The 20,237-nt window shown below is 42.3% G+C and overlaps 1 pseudogene; it reads right to left on the reverse strand.

The window, feature by feature from the left end:
• Window positions 1–7: 7 nt before the first annotated feature.
• The window catches only part of LOC118399001 (syndetin-like), a 143,001-nt pseudogene continuing 122,771 nt past the window's right edge, over window positions 8–20,237 (reverse strand).

Here is a 20,237-nt window from a genome sequence, read left to right on the forward strand (position 1 = left end):
TTACTCACGTGGAGCTGAGTGATGTTGAAGTTAGATTTGACAGGACACCAATCCCACGTCTCGCCCTCCAGAAACAACCGCAACTCCTCCAGGCGTGTCCTGGGCGGGTAGAGAGAAAGAGAGGGATGAAGAGAAAACAAAGAAAAAGAAAGAAAGATGAAAAACAAAGAAAAGAAAGAGAAAGAGACAAGAAGAAGAGCGAAGTAGTCAGCATTTGCAGATTAACGACCCATTGCCATTTACTTTCTAGCACAAGGGCTCCTGTTCCAGATGAAATGCATGGACTCAAACAGAGCGGGGAAATGCCACAGTGGGCACGGAGGGCAGTTTGTAGAGGGAGAAAGGGCAGTCAATACTCTGCTGTGATCATCGAGGCACCAGACATCATCGAGGCTCCAGATACTCAACAGTCTAAAGAAGGCCAGTTGTATTGCTTCTTTAATCAGACAACAGTTTTCAGCTGTGCTAACATAATTGCAAAAGTAATTGTCCTGTAATTTGCGTCATAGGTACACTTCAACTATGACAGACAAAATGGAGCCCCAGATCGAGGGAGATTATCAGTGGTCTTGTATGTCTTCCATTTCCTAATAATTGCTCCCACAGTTGATTTCTTCAAACCAAGCTGCTTACCTATTGCAGATTCAGTCTTCCCAGCCTGGTGCAGGTCTACATTTTTTTTTCTGGTGTCCTTGGACAGCTCTTTGGTCTTGGCCATAGTGGAGTTTGGAGTGTGACTGTTTGAGGTTGTGGACAGGTGTCTTTTATACTGATAACAAGTCCAAACAGGTGCCATTAATACAGGTAACGAGTAGAGGACAGAGGAGCCTCTTAAAGAAGATGTTACAGGTCTGTGAGAGTCAGAAATCTTGCTTGTTTGTAGGTGACCAAATACTTATTTTCCACCATAATTTGCAAATAAATTCATAAAAAATCCTACAATGTGATTTTCTGGATTTTTTTTCTCATTTTGTCTGTCATAGTTGAAGTGTACCTATGACGCAAATTACAGGCCTCTCTCATCTTTTTAAGTGGGAGAACTTGCACAATTGGTGGCTGACTAAATACTTTTTTGCCCCACTGTATAAGTTGGAGAGAAAAATAATTATGTAATCAGACCTGTGTTCAAACAGGGAAATATTCATATAACTTTGGCAAACATTCATATAACTTTGGCAAACATTCGCTAGCTAGGGGTGAGGTGCCTCACCTGTGATAGTTCTTGTTGTTGACACTGACGTTTAATGGACTCCTGTAGCAACATACTGCCACAGAACTCTTCCCCCACTTGCATCAGCCTGAGAGGGGGAGGGAAAGAAAGAGAGAGGGTAGAGAGAAAGAGAGAGGGAGAGAAAGAGAGAGAGGGAGGATAGAGAGGGAGAGGGAGAGAAAGAGTTAGAGGGGAAGAGAGGGAGAGAAAGAGAGAGGGGGAAAGAGAGGGAGAGGAAGAGAAAGAGTTAGAAGGGAAGAGAGGGAGAGAAAGAGAGAGGGGGAAAGAGAGGGAGAGGAAGAGAAAGAGTTAGAGGGGAAGAGAGGGAGAGAAAGAGAGAGGGGGAAAGAGAGGGAGAGGAAGAGAAAGAGTTAGAGGGGAAGAGAGGGAGAGAAAGAGAGGGGGGAAGAGAGGGAGAAAAATAGGTAGAGGGGGAAATAGATACAAATGAGAAGCAATGCAAAATTAGATGGAAAGAACACAAAAGCGAGGAGGGGAAAGGAAAAGCATCTACCAGCAGCTTCTGAATAGTTCAATGAACCCCATAGAGTTACTTCACAGCCATGTGGCCCAGAGACCGATCCCCAAGGAACCCCTATTCTCTCTCCCCACTGGCCCGTAAGGACACAGCCGACCCAGAAACCCGATTCCTTAATTGACAAGCTTGTAAAGAGCTAAACTACAACTTTGTTCTGTTGGCGGAACAAGCAGATTAATTTATGCACACGTAACTCCCTCTCCGCTCTGGTTGTGGTTCTTTTAAAACAAGGGGTTTCACATGGACTAGGGGGCAAGGCGGAGGGTTTAGGCTTTCGGTCCACCTCGTTCAAACCAATCACTGCTAATGAGGATGTGGTCCTAGAAATAGAATTACTAGAACGGGGATCCCCATTCAAGTCAATGTTCTATGATGGGTGGGCCGGCGTTCATATTGTGTGTACCCAATTCTATTTAATTCTATATACCTGCTGATAACATCCAGGACCACAATGAAGTCATATTTGAATCATATTTGATCATATTTGAAGTTGGACATGTCTGTCCCAAGCAGATACGCTTTCACTTCCAGCAGGACTTCCTGAAGGGAGAAGGGGAGCAGAATACTTGTTAGAGAGAGATATGGGAAGAGGGAGAGAAAGACGAGCGAGAGGGGGGGAAGAGCGAGACGAGAGATGAATGGAAAAGAGCGAGAGAGATGAGAGATGAATGGAAAAGAGAGAAAGAGAATGAGAGAGGGTAGAAATGAAAGAAAGCTTGTGTTCAGACCTGCCAGATTCGAGTGAGGCCATGTTCCAGCTTCTTCTTCACATAACTGTGGTCCACAACCGTGTCTGCAGTGTCTGTGGCACCCGTCTCATCTGGGGACACAAATCACACACGGATTCATAAATACATCACACTTTAGTGCCAGGCCGTATTCTCTCATCTGTTGTTGTATTATTAATAGTGACTCATGATGTCAGTTGATCGTTCAGATGTTTCTGGAACTGACACTGGAACAGATTGGATTGGATTCACAGATGGCAAATTAAAATGTAATTGATATACAAAAATAGGGGCAAATGAAAATATGGTGTCCTTACAATAGGAGAGTTGAAAATAAAAAAGGCATGAAACAAGAGTTTCAACCTCCATCTTAATAACAGAAACATATTCCACCCCCATCCTCGTAGCAGTAACAGTATCATTCTTAATAACAGAAACATATTCCACCCCCATCCTCGTAGCAGTAACAGTGTCATTCTTAATAACAGAAACATATTCCACCCCCATCCTCGTAGCAGTAACAGTATCATTCTTAATAACAGAAACATATTCCACCCCCATCCTCGTAGCAGTAACAGTATCATTCTTAATAACAGAAACATATTCCACCCCCATCCTCGTAACAGTAACAGTATCATTCTTAATAACAGAAACATATTCCACCCCCATCCTCGTAACAGTAACAGTATCATTCTTAATAACAGAAACATATTCCACCCCCATCCTCGTAGCAGTAACAGTGTCATTCTTAATAACAGAAACATATTCCACCCCCATCCTCGTAGCAGTAACAGTGTCATTCTTAATAACAGAAACATATTCCACCCCCATCCTCGTAGCAGTAACAGTGTCATTCTTAATAACAGAAACATATTCCACCCCCATCCTCGTAGCAGTAACAGTGTCATTCTTAATAACAGAAACATATTCCACCCCCATCCTCGTAGCAGTAACAGTGTCATTCTTAATAACAGAAACATATTCCACCCCCATCCTCGTGGCAGTAACAGTGTCATTCTTAATAACAGAAACATATTCCACCCCCATCCTCGTAGCAGTAACAGTGTCATTCTTAATAACAGAAACATATTCCACCCCCATCCTCGTAGCAGTAACAGTATCATTCTTAATAACAGAAACATATTCCACCCCCATCCTCGTAGCAGTAACAGTATCATTCTTAATAACAGAAACATATTCCACCCCCATCCTCGTAGCAGTAACAGTGTCATTCTTAATAACAGAAACATATTCCACCCCCATCCTCGTAGCAGTAACAGTATCATTCTTAATAACAGAAACATATTCCACCCCCATCCTCGTAGCAGTAACAGTATCATTCTTAATAACAGAAACATATTCTACCCCCATCCTCGTAGCAGTAACAGTATCATTCTTAATAACAGAAACATATTCCACCCCCATCCTCGTAACAGTAACAGTATAATTCTTAATAACAGAAACATATTCTACCCCCATCCTCGTAACAGTAACAGTGTCATTCTTAATAACAGAAACATATTCCACCCCCATCCTCGTAGCAGTAACAGTATCATTCTTAATAACAGAAACATATTCCACCCCCATCCTCGTAGCAGTAACAGTGTCATTCTTAATAACAGAAACATATTCCACCCCCATCCTTGTAACAGTAACAGTGTCATTCTTAATAACAGAAACATATTCTACCCCCATCCTCGTAGCAGTAACAGTATCATTCTTAATAACAGAAACATATTCCACCCCCATCCTCGTAACAGTAACAGTATCATTCTTAATAACAGAAACATATTCCACCCCCATCCTCGTAGCAGTAACAGTGTCATTCTTAATAACAGAAACATATTCTACCCCCATCCTCGTAGCAGTAACAGTATCATTCTTAATAACAGAAACATATTCCACCCCCATCCTCGTAGCAGTAACAGTATCATTCTTAATAACAGAAACATATTCCACCCCCATCCTCGTAGCAGTAACAGTATCATTCTTAATAACAGAAACATATTCCACCCCCATCCTCGTAACAGTAACAGTATCATTCTTAATAACAGAAACATATTCCACCCCCATCCTCGTAGCAGTAACAGTATCATTCTTAATAACAGAAACATATTCCACCCCCATCCTCGTAGCAGTAACAGTATCATTCTTAATAACAGAAACATATTCCACCCCCATCCTCGTAACAGTAACAGTGTCATTCTTAATAACAGAAACATATTCCACCCCCATCCTCGTAGCAGTAACAGTATCATTCTTAATAACAGAAACATATTCCACCCCCATCCTCGTAACAGTAACAGTGTCATTCTTAATAACAGAAACATATTCCACCCCCATCCTCGTAGCAGTAACAGTATCATTCTTAATAACAGAAACATATTCCACCCCCATCCTCGTAACAGTAACAGTGTCATTCTTAATAACAGAAACATATTCCACCCCCATCCTCGTAGCAGTAACAGTGTCATTCTTAATAACAGAAACATATTCCACCCCCATCCTCGTAGCAGTAACAGTGTCATTCTTAATAACAGAAACATATTCCACCCCCATCCTCGTAGCAGTAACAGTGTCATTCTTAATAACAGAAACATATTCCACCCCCATCCTCGTAGCAGTAACAGTATCATTCTTAATAACAGAAACATATTCCACCCCCATCCTCGTAACAGTAACAGTGTCATTCTTAATAACAGAAACATATTCCACCCCCATCCTCGTAGCAGTAACAGTATCATTCTTAATAACAGAAACATATTCCACCCCAATCCTCGTAACAGTAACAGTGTCATTCTTAATAACAGAAACATATTCCACCCCCATCCTCGTAGCAGTAACAGTGTCATTCTTAATAACAGAAACATATTCTACCCCCATCCTCGTAGCAGTAACAGTATCATTCTTAATAACAGAAACATATTCCACCCCCATCCTCGTAGCAGTAACAGTGTCATTCTTAATAACAGAAACATATTCTACCCCCATCCTCGTAGCAGTAACAGTGTCATTCTTAATAACAGAAACATATTCCACCCCCATCCTCGTAGCAGTAACAGTATCATTCTTAATAACAGAAACATATTCCACCCCCATCCTCGTAGCAGTAACAGTGTCATCTTAATAACGGAAACATATTTCACCCCCATCCTCGTAGCAGTAACAGTGTCATTCTTAATAACAGAAACATATTCCACCCCCATCCTCGTAGCAGTAACAGTGTCATCTTAATAACGGAAACATATTTCACCCCCATCCTCGTAGCAGTAACAGTGTCATCTTTGCTTTCCCAAGCCGTCATACTAACAGGAATTTTCCAACCCCGTGCGAACAGTAAAGTTGGCATTCAACCACATTAGCCATCATGTTACTGATGAGCCCCACGGCCATACCCTCCTCATTAGCCTCAGTGTTTCCTAGGTGATGTGATGACAGGAACAGAACAGCGGAGAAAGACAGACGTTACAGCCATTGTCATGTTGTCATTCAGACTTTGACACTAAAGAGGTCACAATGCCTTTCTCTGCCAGCCAGCCAGGCAGCCAGCCTATCCCCAGGCATCACAGCAGAGAGAGAAGAAGGGAAGGACAGAGGTGGGCGGAAACTGACTTAATAATATAATAATAATAATATATGCCATTTAGCAGACGCTTTTATCCAAAGCGACTTACAGTCATGTGTGCATATATTCTACGTATGGGTGGTCCCGGGAATCGAACCCACTACCCTGGCGTTACAAGCGCCATGCTCTACCAACTGAGCTACAGAAGGACTGAAGACTTGTTGTATATGAGAGAATGTTGCCTGTCCTCTGCAGTCAAGGCTGTGAGTCAGTGGCTGACTGCGTGTAGTAGGTGGCTGACTGCGTGTAGTAGGTGGCTGACTGCGTGTAGTAGGTGACTGACTGCGTGTAGTACGTGGCTGACTGCGTGTAGTAGGTGGCTGACTGCGTGTAGTAGGTGGCTGACTGTGTGTAGTAGGTGACTGACTGCAAATAGGAAACTCTAGATGAATTAACTGTTCTGAGACACCACAAGAAGCCACACAGGTAGGAAACTAGATGAATTAACTGTTCTGAGACACCACAAGAAGCCACACAGTGAGGAAACTAGATGAATTAACTGTTCTGAGACACCACAAGAAGCCACATAGTGAGGAAACTCTAGATGAATCAACTGTTCTGAGACACCACATAGTGAGGAAACTCTAGATGAATCAACTGTTCTGAGACACCACACAGTGAGGAAACTAGATTAATTAACTGTTCTGAGACACCACACAGTGAGGAAACTAGATGAATTAACTGTTCTGAGACACCACACAGTGAGGAAACTAGATGAATTAACTGTTCTGAGACACCACACAGTGAGGAAACTAGATGAATTAACTGTTCTGAGACACCACACAGTGAGGAAACTAGATGAATTAACTGTTCTGAGACACCACACAGTGAGGAAACTAGATTAATTAACTGTTCTGAGACACCACACAGTGAGGAAACTAGATGAATTAACTGTTCTGAGACACCACACAGTGAGGAAACTAGATGAATTAACTGTTCTGAGACACCACACAGTGAGGAAACTAGATGAATTAACTGTTCTGAGACACCACACAGTGAGGAAACTAGATGAATTAACTGTTCTGAGACACCACACAGTGAGGAAACTAGATGAATTAACTGTTCTGAGACACCACACAGTGAGGAAACTAGATGAATTAACTGTTCTGAGACACCACACAGTGAGGAAACTAGATTAATTAACTGTTCTGAGACACCACACAGTGAGGAAACTAGATGAATTAACTGTTCTGAGACACCACACAGTGAGGAAACTAGATGAATTAACTGTTCTGAGACACCACACAGTGAGGAAACTAGATTAATTAACTGTTCTGAGACACCACACAGTGAGGAAACTAGATGAATTAACTGTTCTGAGACACCACACAGTGAGGAAACTAGATTAATTAACTGTTCTGAGACACCACACAGTGAGGAAACTAGATTAATTAACTGTTCTGAGACACCACACAGTGAGGAAACTAGATTAATTAACTGTTCTGAGACACCACACAGTGAGGAAACTAGATTAATTAACTGTTCTGAGACACCACACAGTGAGGAAACTAGATGAATTAACTGTTCTGAGACACCACACAGTGAGGAAACTAGATTAATTAACTGTTCTGAGACACCACACAGTGAGGAAACTAGATTAATTAACTGTTCTGAGACACCACACAGTGAGGAAACTAGATTAATTAACTGTTCTGAGACACCACACAGTGAGGAAACTCTAGATGAATCAACTGTTCTGAGACACCACACAGTGAGGAAACTAGATTAATTAACTGTTCTGAGACACCACAAGAAGCCACATAGTGAGGAAACTCTAGATGACAGCGGAGCTGAGATTCACAATGTGTTTGTGACGGAGAGGAGGTCAGGCTCAGGACTGTCGCTCTGCATCTCCTAACTATCCCTCACACAGACGGAGAAGGAACACATGTTTTGATTATTTTACATAACGCGTTGAGGGTAGGCCTCCCGTTTGCATCCAAACAGTCCCTGTCATTAGTCAACCCTGTGTCTGCTGAGGAAAGTGATTTCATCTAAGCTTTGTCTCAAATGGCACCCGTGTGTGTGTGTGTGTGTCTGATATGGTGTGTATTGATGTGTATGTGTCTGATATGGTGTGTATTGATGTGTGTGTGTCTGATATGGTGTGTATTGATGTGTGTGTGTCTGATACGGTGTGTATTGATGTGTGTGTGTCTGATATGGTGTGTATTGATGTGTGTGTATGTGTGTGTCTGATATGGTGTGTATTGATGTGTGTGTATGTGTGTGTCTGATATGGTGTGTATTGATGTGTGTGTATGTGTGTGTCTGATATGGTGTGTATTGATGTGTGTGTATGTATGTGTCTGATATGGTGTGTATTGATGTGTGTGTGTGTATGTATGTGTCTGATATGGTGTGTATTGATGTGTGTGTATGTGTGTGTCTGATATGGTGTGTATTGATGTGTGTGTATGTGTGTGTCTGATATGGTGTGTATTGATGTGTATGTGTCTGATATGGTGTGTATTGATGTGTGTGTGTCTGATATGGTGTGTATTGATGTGTGTGTGTCTGATATGGTGTGTATTGATGTGTGTGTATGTGTGTGTCTGATATGGTGTGTATTGATGTGTATGTGTCTGATATGGTGTGTATTGATGTGTGTGTATGTATGTGTCTGATATGGTGTGTATTGATGTGTGTGTCTGACATGATGTGTATTATTGGGAAAGGGATATACCTAGTCAGTTGTACAACTGAATATATTCAACTGAAATGTTTCTTCCACATTTAACCCAACCCCTCTGAATCAGAGAGGTGCGGGAGGCTGCCTTAATCGACATCCACGTCATCGGCGCCCGGGGAACAGTGGGTTAACTGCCTTGCTCATGGACAGATTTTTACCTTGTCAGCTTGGGAATTCGATCCAGGAACCTTTCGGTTCCTGGCCTAATGCTCCTACCCGCCGGGCTCCCTGCCACATCGGTGTGCGTGTTTGATATGGTATTGATGAGTGTGTACATTAAGCAGTGAAGGACGAAGGTGGTCTGTGCCTGATTGGCTACAGTACATGCATCTCAAGAGGAAGTATAAAACATGGAGTATTTGGAGGATCAACATTGAATTCCACTGACAGAAAGTGGTTGAGCTTGAAATGACCTTGAACTTTGTGGGAGGTGTCTGAGTGAGGTCACTTCCAACCCCTACAGTTCTAAAGGGCAATTTCATCACAGAACCACAGCAGTGGGAAAATGCACCCAAACACAGCAAGCAAGGATACATGGAGAAGAAAAATACCTTGCTGGCAAGAAGTTAACTTCAGCCTGAGACAAGGTACCTCAAAAGGCTAAACTACGTATTTTGTACCAGCAGCATAAGGTTTGAACACTCCACCACTACCCTCCTTAGAGACCACTGGCATGAATCAAAAAGAGAACAAAAACTAAAGGGTAAGATGAAGACATAGGTTGGATAGGCTTTGTCTTTTGGAGTGACATTCCTACTTATTGAAATCCCTAGCTATAGAAAGTGGGAAATATTCAGGTATGTGATACATATGCAATATAATCCAGGGATTAAGAAACAGAGCATAAGAGGGCTTCGTTCATACAGAAAAGGTGATACCTGCCAGTCGTTAAGACATGTCCCATGCCATCCCAGAATAGAGTTGTGCTAATTATGCTTCGAACAGAGGAGAACGGACTGAACGACCCGAGACATGGACTGTTCTCCGTGCTCCCGTACGGCTGGAACCGGCGCATCAAGGCTCAGAACAACAGACTTCTAAACGGCTTCTATACACTGGCCATAACACTGTTAAATGCCGAACAACTACTGCTCCCCCCCTGCTGTTCATTGATTATTGATTGCAATTACCATTAGTATCTATCTATTCTCTCCTGGTACTGGCCACTATTACTCCTGTTCACATGTAAAGTATACACTGAGTATACAAAACATTAGGAAGATCTGCTCTTTCCATGATATAGACCGGCCAGGCGAATCCAGATGAAAGCCATGATCCCTTATTGATGTCTTAAATCCACTTCAATCAGTGTAGATGAAGGGGAGACAGGTTCAAATTCTTAAAGAGTCTATTGACGCACTTGCGCGTCAATCTAAGTTTATCTGTCAATCTGTCAATTTAAGCTAAAGATATCTTTTTGCATTGGATGCATCTCAATCCACTGTGTTCTAAGAAAAACAATAATATTTCCTGAGATTTCTTATATCTCCTAGATATAGGACAGACACTTCAACACTTTATTCCTTATGAGTGACGCAGTGGTCTAAGGCACTGTATCTCAATGCAAGAGGCGTCATTACAGTCCCTGGTTCGAATACAGGCTGTATCACATCCGGTCGTGATTGTGAGTCCCATAGGGCAGTGCACAATTGGCCCAGCGCCGCCCGGGTCTGGCCGGTGTAGGCCGTCATTGTAAATAAGAATTTGTTCTTAACCGACTTGCCGAGTTAAACGTTAAAAAAATCTAATAAATTAATGTGTTATTCAATGCGTTTCTATGGGCTATAGTAGTTGGCCAAATTCAATATTTCCCCACAAAAAATGTAGCCTTCCATATGTTAGCTTAGTAGTACACCCCTTGTTCTGAGAGCAAAAGGGGTCCCCAATGTTTAGTACACTGTGTATATTACCACAAGTATATAACCATCAGTATTTATATACTCGTGCTACCAGTCACTTTCCAGCCCTGTTTACATGTATATCCCCCTATCACACACACTCCACCATGCACCCACCTGTCACTGTTAATTATTATTATTATTTTTTATCCAGCTACCAGTCAATTTCTCCGAATCCCCCTCCTACGTTTCCATATCTACCTCAAACTACTCCAGTATCCCTGCACATTGTAAATGTGGTATTAGCACGGACCCTGTATATAGCTTCCTCTTTTATTTATTGTATCTTCTTTGTTATATATAATTTACTATGAGTTCTTATTTAGATATTGATTTATGCACTGTTGGGGTTAGAGCTTGCAAGTTAAGCATTTTACTGTACTTGTTTCATGTCCTGACCTTAGTTCCTTTTTTATGTCTCTATTTGGTTTGGTCAGGGTGTGAGTTGGGTGGGCATTCTATGTTCTTTATTTCTATGTTTTGTGTTTCTTTGCGTTGGCCGGGTATGGTTCTCAATCAGGGACAGCTGTCTATCGTTGTCTCTGATAAGGAATCATACTTAGGCAGCCTGTTTTGCCACCTTAGGTTGTGGGATGTTGTTTTTTGTTAGCTCTGTGTAGCCTTCAGAATGTGACGGTCGTTGTTCTTGTTTTGTTTGGTGTTCAGATTAAATAAAGAATCATGAACACGTACCATGCTGCACCTTGGTCCACTTCTGCCGACGAGCGTGACACGCCTGCCCTTCTTCTGCCCAGAGAGATATTTGTTCCTGTCTGCGAGATGAACTGAGGACCCATCTGGCTGTACAGACTCAGACAGTATATCCCTAGAGAGCCATGTTTCTGTGAAACAGACTGTTACAATCCCTAATGTCTCTTTGGAAGGAAATACTCCCTCTGAGCTCATCAACTTTATTATTCAGTAACTGAACATTAGTGAGTAATATACTCGGAAGCGGTGGGTGGTGTGCGCACCTCCCTGAGTCGGACTAGAAGTCCACTCAGAGTACCTTTTTTCCACCATCGGTGTTTAGGATCAGCCTCTGGAATCAGTTCAATTGCCCTGGGGGGTACGAACAAAGGATCAGACTATTATTCCTGGTCGTAATGCTGGTAATGCTGGTGAGTTACCACCGATCTGATATCCAAGTTCTACTTGGCTGTATGTCATAACACAAATAAATTCCTGGACTAATAATTTAAGAAATAACACATAAAATCAAAATAGTGCAAAGTTTCCTAAGAGCTAGAAGCACTGCAGCCCTATCCATCAGCTCCATTTTTGCTTTCAAACTAGAGATTTTGTGGCTAATTGAGGTAAGATAATAATTCTGCTCAGAATATGCATGTATAAACTACACATTGACACATCCAGCCCAAAGCGGAAGATTTAAAAAATACAAAGTTCCAGAGCTTGTCTTTAACAAGTGAGCAAGAAGGGAGATTAGCTCTTCTGACTGTCTGGGAGATGTAGAGAAAAGGTTAATGCTACTAATGGGAACAGGGGAGGGAGGAAAGAGGAGAGGAGCCCGATAAGGAGGGTGATGTAACCGTGCAAAGACTGAAATGGTTAGATAAAGTAGTTCTAGGTTACTTTCTATCCAGGTTGGGCCTCAGTTTGACACCAGCATAATATGAATTAATATAGTGATAGAAGTCATTGCACAGCAGGGTCAAATCAGTTAAACTCGGACAAGGAAAAATCTGGGAAGTGAGTGAGGTGTGATGAAACAGCATCCAGGGGCTTTCATTGTGTTACTGTTACACATTTCACAATTGTAAACAGATATCCTCCCCCGACATCGGAAAGGAAGGATGCCAGAAAAAAACAACCAGCCAACGTCTCACAGCACAAAGTTCCAAGATGTAGTTTCGCCAAGTACTTCAACAAGATAAAACTGTGACAAGGAGCCTTGAGAAACCTGGACGGTCTCCAGTCAAATCCTAGTCAGCCAAAACGTAATTTAAACACCCATTTAAAACGAATGAATGACTTGTTATTTAAGCAATAAGGCAATAAGGAATCTCTGGAGTTTGTTGTATACGGCCAATATACCATGGCTAAGGGCTGTTCTTAAGCACGACGCAACGTGGAGTTGTATGGTGGCCATATACAACAAACTCCAGAGATTCCTTATTGCTATTATAAACTGGTTACCAACGTAATTAGAGCAGTAAAATGCAATTTTTTCGTCATACCCGTGGAATACGGTCTGATATACCATGGCTGTCAGTCGGTCAGCTTTCAGGGCCCGAACCACCCAGTCTATAATTCATCTTTTGACCTGGCAACCACATTTACCTCATCATCACATTGGAAGCGACGAAGATGACGTTGGAGTGTGAAAACACACAACAAAGCTGGTCATAGGCCAGGGAAAGCAATTTACCTGCTGATAGGCCCGGCAAATGAAGGAGAGAAGCCGCCTTAACAAATACAGAGGTTAGTAGCAGAGGCAATGGAAGGCAATGGGAGGCGTAATTGTCCATTTTCGCCCCAGGGATTGCTGTATTATTTAATGTCTCAGACACACATAATTAGCCAAGCAATCATGTACATGAAAATGCCTAAATGATCAGGATCAGAAGGAACTGGTGTAGCTACGTATCAATGATGGCATCTGTTACACTATGGAGTCACTTTTGGTCTGAATCAAGGAAGGCAGTTGTCCAAGTTAGGCCTTAATATATCATAGTCACACCAAGAAATAACACAACAAAATAGGACATGTTGTGAGAAATCCTATGCTCCTAAGACATTTTTTTAAACATTTTTTTATTTTACCTTTATTTAACTAGGCAAGTCAGTTGAAGAACAAATTCTTATTTTCAATGACGGCCTAGGAACAGCGGGTTAACTGCCTTGTTCAGGGGCGGAACCACAGATTTTTACCTTGTCAGCTCGGGAATTCAATCTTGTAAACTTTTGGTTAATAGTCCAACGCTCTAACCACTAGGCTACTTGTCGCCACATCATAAGCCAATCACAAATGACCGTGAAAAAACCAACAGCAAACGTTACTAGTTCATCGATCTTGATTTCATTTTATGTTGGTTTCATCTTAGAATGAGGCGAAGCTGTACCCGTGTCAAGGCCCCCTCTGTCCTGGATTGAGTGTATGTTTAGTGTGGAAATTCTAAGCGAAAGGTCAATATGAAGGGTTCCAGTCAGTGCTGTGAGCTTGTAACCAATCCACTAACATCAGCCATTTATCCTCTCACCACCGAGGACCTGTCCGAGCTGATCGAATATGACACTGGGTGAGCTAAGGCTGCAAATTCAATTTGGCAAGATGGGAGGGAACCCGTGGCCATATTCAATTCAGAAACAACTTCCCTTTATTGAGTGGTGACAATAATTACTGATACATCATGGTGACAGGTTAATTATAGTAGCTGTGGTGAGGTGATGCAGGCTGCGTACCGAATAACACCCTATTCCCTGAATAGGGGCTCTGGTTAAAAGCAGGGCACTTTATCTGGAATAGGGTGCCACTTGGGATGCATACGCAGCGTTGCAGCCATCAAGGGACGTTTACATTATTTTCTCCAATGACAGAGAGGAGCCTGGCGGTCATGCAGGGTGCCCGGTAGAAGGTGTTGGGGACAAGGACACACCGCACAGTCTGACAAATTAAGGCCAGCATGTGAATCACTCTTCTTAAGGCTTTGGTATACACAGAGATGTATACCCACTTATAAGAACACACAAACCAAATACACACACGCACCAAACACACACACACACACACACACACACACACACACACACACACACACACACACACACACACACACACACACACACACACACACACACACACACACACACACACACACACACACACACACCCTTTACGTAGAGGAAGGGTGAAAGCGTATGCAGAGCGAGGACACCTTCACTTAGAGGGTAGTAGTGGACAGCCAATCACACCCACTGATATGACAGCACCTCTTGATGGATGGCCCCGCCTCCTCTGATTAGCACTGAATGTTCCTTCACTCACAGAACAAGGAGATATGCTTAACTAAGGTTTGGAAGCTGGAGACTTGAAGGGCGCGTTCCAAACGGAAACCTATTCCCTATTTAGTACACTACACAGGGAATATGACGCCATTTGGATCTCAGCCAAAGTCTCAACGGCACCAGTGATCAGGGGATGAAGGCATTACCGTGGTCCTATTCGTCATCGCCCATTTTCTTCATCAATCCAATGAACTGAAGGGGGAAATTAAACCCCTTTTCCACAGAGAAAGGACAAGTTCCGCATCTGAGCCAAAACTACTATTGATTGAAAAAGTATTTGAAAATGCAAACTAATAGGAAGGAACAGAAAACTTTGCTAAATGATACAACTGAAACTTTATCGCCATTGAAACAGAGCCAATGGGTTGTTTGTCCCAGACTTGGATACCCTAGTAAGGTGATAGTAGTGATGACAAGCTGGAAGTTTTGCTTATCCCAACATACACTCATATTGGACTGCCTTTGTGGTCTCAAATTATCTAGCTACCTGCATCTCTCTGGCTCATAGTTATACACACTACCAGTCAAAAGTTTGGACACCTACTCATTCAAGGGTTTTTCTTTATTTGTTCTATTTTATACATTGTAGAATAATAGTGGAGATGTCAAAACTATGAAATAACACATAGAATAATGTAGTAATGAAAATAGTGTTAAACAAATCCAAATATGTTTTAGATTCTTCAAAGTAGTCACCCTTTACCTTGATGACATCTTTTCACACTCTTGGCATTCTTTCAACCAGCTTCACCTGGAATCATTTTCCAACAGTCTTGAAGGAGTTCCCACATATGCTGAACACTTGTTGGCTGATTTTCCTTCACTGTGCGGTCCAACTCATCCCAAACTATCTCAATTGGGTTGAGGTCGACTGATTGTGGAGGCCAGGTCATCTGATGCAGCACTAAATCACTCTCCAAGTGCGACTGAAATTTTCCGGATTGACTGACCTTCGTGTCTTTAAAGTAATGATGGACTGCCATTTCTCTTTGCTTATTTGAGCTGTTCTTGCCATAATATGGACTTGCTCTTTTACCAAATGTGGCTTCTGCATCTTCTGCATCTTTTGTATACCACCCCTACCTTGTCACAACACAACTGATTGGCTCAAACGCATTGAGAAGGAAAGAAATTCCACAAATGAACTTTTAACAAGGCACACATGTTAATTGAAATGCATTCCAGGTGACTACCTCATGAAGCTAGTTGAGAGAATGCCAAGAGTGTGCAAAGCTGTCATCAAGGCAAAGGGTGGCTACTTTGATGAATCCCAAATATAAAATATTTGAGTAGGTGTATATATAAATACACCTTCTGCCTTTTCAGGAGATAGGCCATTAGCTTAGCTACCTTGTAATAACATGTAAATCTCCCTGAGCGATTCACTATGGCCTGTTTTGGAGACCATAGCAGTATTGCACTTGATAACCCTGTTTGATTGTGATGGGGGGTTGGGTTTCTCAGAAAAGTAGAACACTCCAAACGTCATTCATTTGATCTAATCTAAATATCATGTAAACAATGCGTGGTTCTCCCTGTGGCTGTACTGAATCATCCTTAATAAATACATGAATAATACATAATTAACTCCTAACAGGGGGTTAGCACTGAGGGACATGATGTTGTCTCTAATTAGGATAAAAACATACATATTTTTATCTTACAAATATCAATCAAAACAGTGCTTAAATTGAAATTAACATGATAATGGAATGGAAATGTACTGTATATTACAGGTTTAAATATCACAGTTTATCTCCATTTATCTCCATCGTGTGGATCTAATCATCTAATCATTAGATTAATCATTAGAAACATTAGATTCAAGAGGTCTTTGGAGGGCTCGGTGACTTTTCAAAGTCAGCAGTGTGTTGGCGTCAACAAAGCACAAGCACCTATCACTTTCAGGCTTGGTTGGTTCAATGACCTTCTACATGGACAGCCTGAAAGAGGGAGAGCCACTGAAGCAAAACTAGAAAACAAATTCCACTTGACTATCAACACACTGGTAAGTGCGGCGACAAATTCAACCTCAATTACCCATACCATCACGCCAATGTGTGCTGTGTGGGCTGTGCAAATGCAGCGCTGCGCATTCACAACCATTTTCGTTATATGAGGTGGGCAGACGAGAAGGCAGTACCGTAACTCTGCTCTCTACAAAGGGCAAATGCAATACTTACAAATCCATCTATCGCTGTGATCAGGGGATAAGGCATCATGGTCCTACTCGTCATCGCCCATTTCCTTAATTAATCCAACATACAGAAGGAGGAAATGAAACGCCTTTTCCACAGAGAAAGGACACGTTCTGCATTTGAGTGAAAGCTACTGCTGATTGACAGAGTATTTGAAAAGGCAAACTAATAGGACGAAATTGTCACGCGTGCTCCCGCTCTCCCTCTGGCGCTCAGGCTGCAATTATTACGCACACCTGTCACCATTTTACGAGCAGCTGCACAATATGGGACTCACCTGGACTCCTTTGATGATTGACTTCCCTATTTCGGTCTGCTCCTCACTTTGTTCCCGGTGTCAGCATTAATGTCCTTATGTGTTCATGTCCAGACACTGTCCTGTCCTATGATTGTACTTGCTTCTCGTCTACCAGCGTCGAGCCTTACAGAAATAGAGAACTTTACTCAACAATAAACCTGAAACAGTAGCTCTGCTCTCTATAAAGGTCAAATGCAATACTTAGAAATCAAATCCATCTCCAGATTTACGTCTGTGGGACAGTAATGGGGGTGGCCGGTAGTTTAGCGGTTAAACGCGATTAACCCCCCCCCCCCGAGCCAACAAGGTGGAAAAATCTGCCGTTCTGCCCTTGAGCCAAGCAGTTAACCCTCACCAGCCCCTAAACTGCTCCCCTGGACATCAATTTATTTTTATTTTTTTTACCTTTATTTAACCAGGCAAGTCAGTTAAGAACACATTCTTATTTTCAATGACGGCCTGGGAACAGTGGGTTAACTGCCTGTTCAGGGGCAGAACGACAGATTTGTACCTTGTCAGCTCGGGGGTTTGAACTCGCAACCTTCCGGTTCCTAGTCCAACGCTCTAACCACTAGGCTACGCTGACGCCCCACGCACCTCTCTGAGACAGAGGGGTTGGCTTAAATGAGGAAGGCACATTTAGCTTGAACTCATTCAGTTGCGCAACTAACTACTGTAGTTATCCCCTTTTCCCTAATGAAAGTCAACTCCCCTTTCTTTTTTATATATTTCTGTACACAATCAGCTTAAATTGATTTAGGGGTGGCTAATAAAAAGTGTCTAGCTTCTAAGAACTTCTAGAGGACGAGGGGAAACTACGGCAGCAGAAATGCAAGACGAACTGTACAATGTGAAGGTGAGGGCGGCTAAAGAAGGGATCTTTATTATATGGAATGTTCCAGGCGTTTAGGTGTGTTAAGCCTAAGGCAATTAGGGCTTTAGGTGTAATAAGCCTAAGGCAATCAGGGCTTTAGGTGTAATAAGCCTAAGGCAATTAGGGCTTTAGGTGTAATAAGCCTAAGGCAATTAGGGCTTTAGGTGTAATAAGCCTAAGGCAATCAGGGCTTTAGGTGTAATAAGCCTAAGGCAATTAGGGCTTTAGGTGTAATAAGCCTAAGGCAATCAGGGCTTTAGGTGTAATAAGCCTAAGGCAATTAGGGCTTTAGGTGTAATAAGCCTAAGGCAATTAGGGCTTTAGGTGTAATAAGCCTAAGGCAATCAGGGCTTTAGGTGTAATAAGCCTAAGGCAATTAGGGCTTTAGGTGTAATAAGCCTAAGGCAATTAGGGCTTTAGGTGTAATAAGCCTAAGGCAATTAGGGCTTTAGGTGTAATAAGCCTAAGGCAATCAGGGCTTTAGGTGTAATACGCCTAAGGGAATCAGGGCTTTAGGTGTAATAAGCCTAAGGCAATTAGGGCTTTAGGTGTATTAAGCCTAAGGCAATTAGGGCTTTAGGTGTAATAAGCCTAAGGCAATTAGGGCTTTAGGTGTAATAAGCCTAAGGCAATCAGGGCTTTAGGTGTAATACGCCTAAGGGAATCAGGGCTTTAGGTGTAATAAGCCTAAGGCAATTAGGGCTTTAGGTGTATTAAGCCTAAGGCAATTGGGGCTTTAGGTGTAATAAGCCTAAGGCAATTAGGGCTTTAGGTGTAATAAGCCTAAGGCAATTAGGGCTTTAGGTGTATTAAGCCTAAGGCAATCAGGGCTTTAGGTGTAATAAGCCTAAGGCAATTAGGGCTTTAGGTGTAATAAGCCTAAGGCAATCAGGGCTTTAGGTGTATTAAGCCTAAGGCAATCAGGGCTTTAGGTGTAATAAGCCTAAGGCAATTAGGGCTTTAGGTGTATTAAGCCTAAGGCAATCAGGGCTTTAGGTGTATTAAGCCTAAGGCAATTAGGGCTTTAGGTGTAATAAGCCTAAGGCAATTAGGGCTTTAGGTGTAATAAGCCTAAGGCAATCAGGGCTTTAGGTGTATTAAGCCTAAGGCAATCAGGGCTTTAGGTGTAATAAGCCTAAGGCAATTAGGGCTTTAGGTGTATTAAGCCTAAGGCAATCAGGGCTTTAGGTGTATTAAGCCTAAGGCAATTAGGGCTTTAGGTGTAATAAGCCTAAGGCAATTAGGGCTTTAGGTGTATTAAGCCTAAGGCAATCAGGGCTTTAGGTGTATTAAGCCTAAGGCAATTAGGGCTTTAGGTGTAATAAGCCTAAGGCAATTAGGGCTTTAGGTGTAATAAGCCTAAGGCAATCAGGGCTTTAGGTGTATTAAGCCTAAGGCAATTAGGGCTTTAGGTGTAATAAGCCTAAGGCAATTAGGGCTTTAGGTGTATTAAGCCTAAGGCAATCAGGGCTTTAGGTGTATTAAGCCTAAGGCAATTAGGGCTTTAGGTGTAATAAGCCTAAGGCAATTAGGGCTTTAGGTGTAATAAGCCTAAGGCAATCAGGGCTTTAGGTGTAATAAGCCTAAGGCAATTAGGGCTTTAGGTGTAATACGCCTAAGGCAATTAGGGCTTTAGGTGTAATAAGCCTAAGGCAATCAGGGCTTTAGGTGTATTAAGCCTAAGGCAATTAGGGCTTTAGGTGTAATAAGCCTAAGGCAATCAGGGCTTTAGGTGTAATACGCCTAAGGGAATCAGGGCTTTAGGTGTATTAAGCCTAAGGCAATTAGGGCTTTAGGTGTAATAAGCCTAAGGCAATCAGGGCTTTAGGTGTAATACGCCTAAGGGAATCAGGGCTTTAGGTGTAATACGCCTAAGGGAATCAGGGCTTTAGGTGTAATAAGCCTAAGGCAATCAGGGCTTTAGGTGTAATACGCCTAAGGGAATCAGGGCTTTAGGTGTAATACGCCTAAGGGAATCAGGGCTTTAGGTGTAATACGCCTAAAGGAATCAGGGCTTTAGGTGTAATACGCCTAAAGGAATCAGGGCTTTAGGTGTAATAAGCCTAAGGGAATCAGGGCTTTAGGTGTATTAAGCCTAAGGGAATCAGGGCTTCAGGTGTATTAAGCCTAAGGGAATCAGGGCTTTAGGT

The sequence above is a fragment of the Oncorhynchus keta genome, chromosome 20 (assembly GCF_023373465.1).
Source record: "Oncorhynchus keta strain PuntledgeMale-10-30-2019 chromosome 20, Oket_V2, whole genome shotgun sequence".
Lineage (NCBI taxonomy): Eukaryota > Metazoa > Chordata > Actinopteri > Salmoniformes > Salmonidae > Oncorhynchus > Oncorhynchus keta.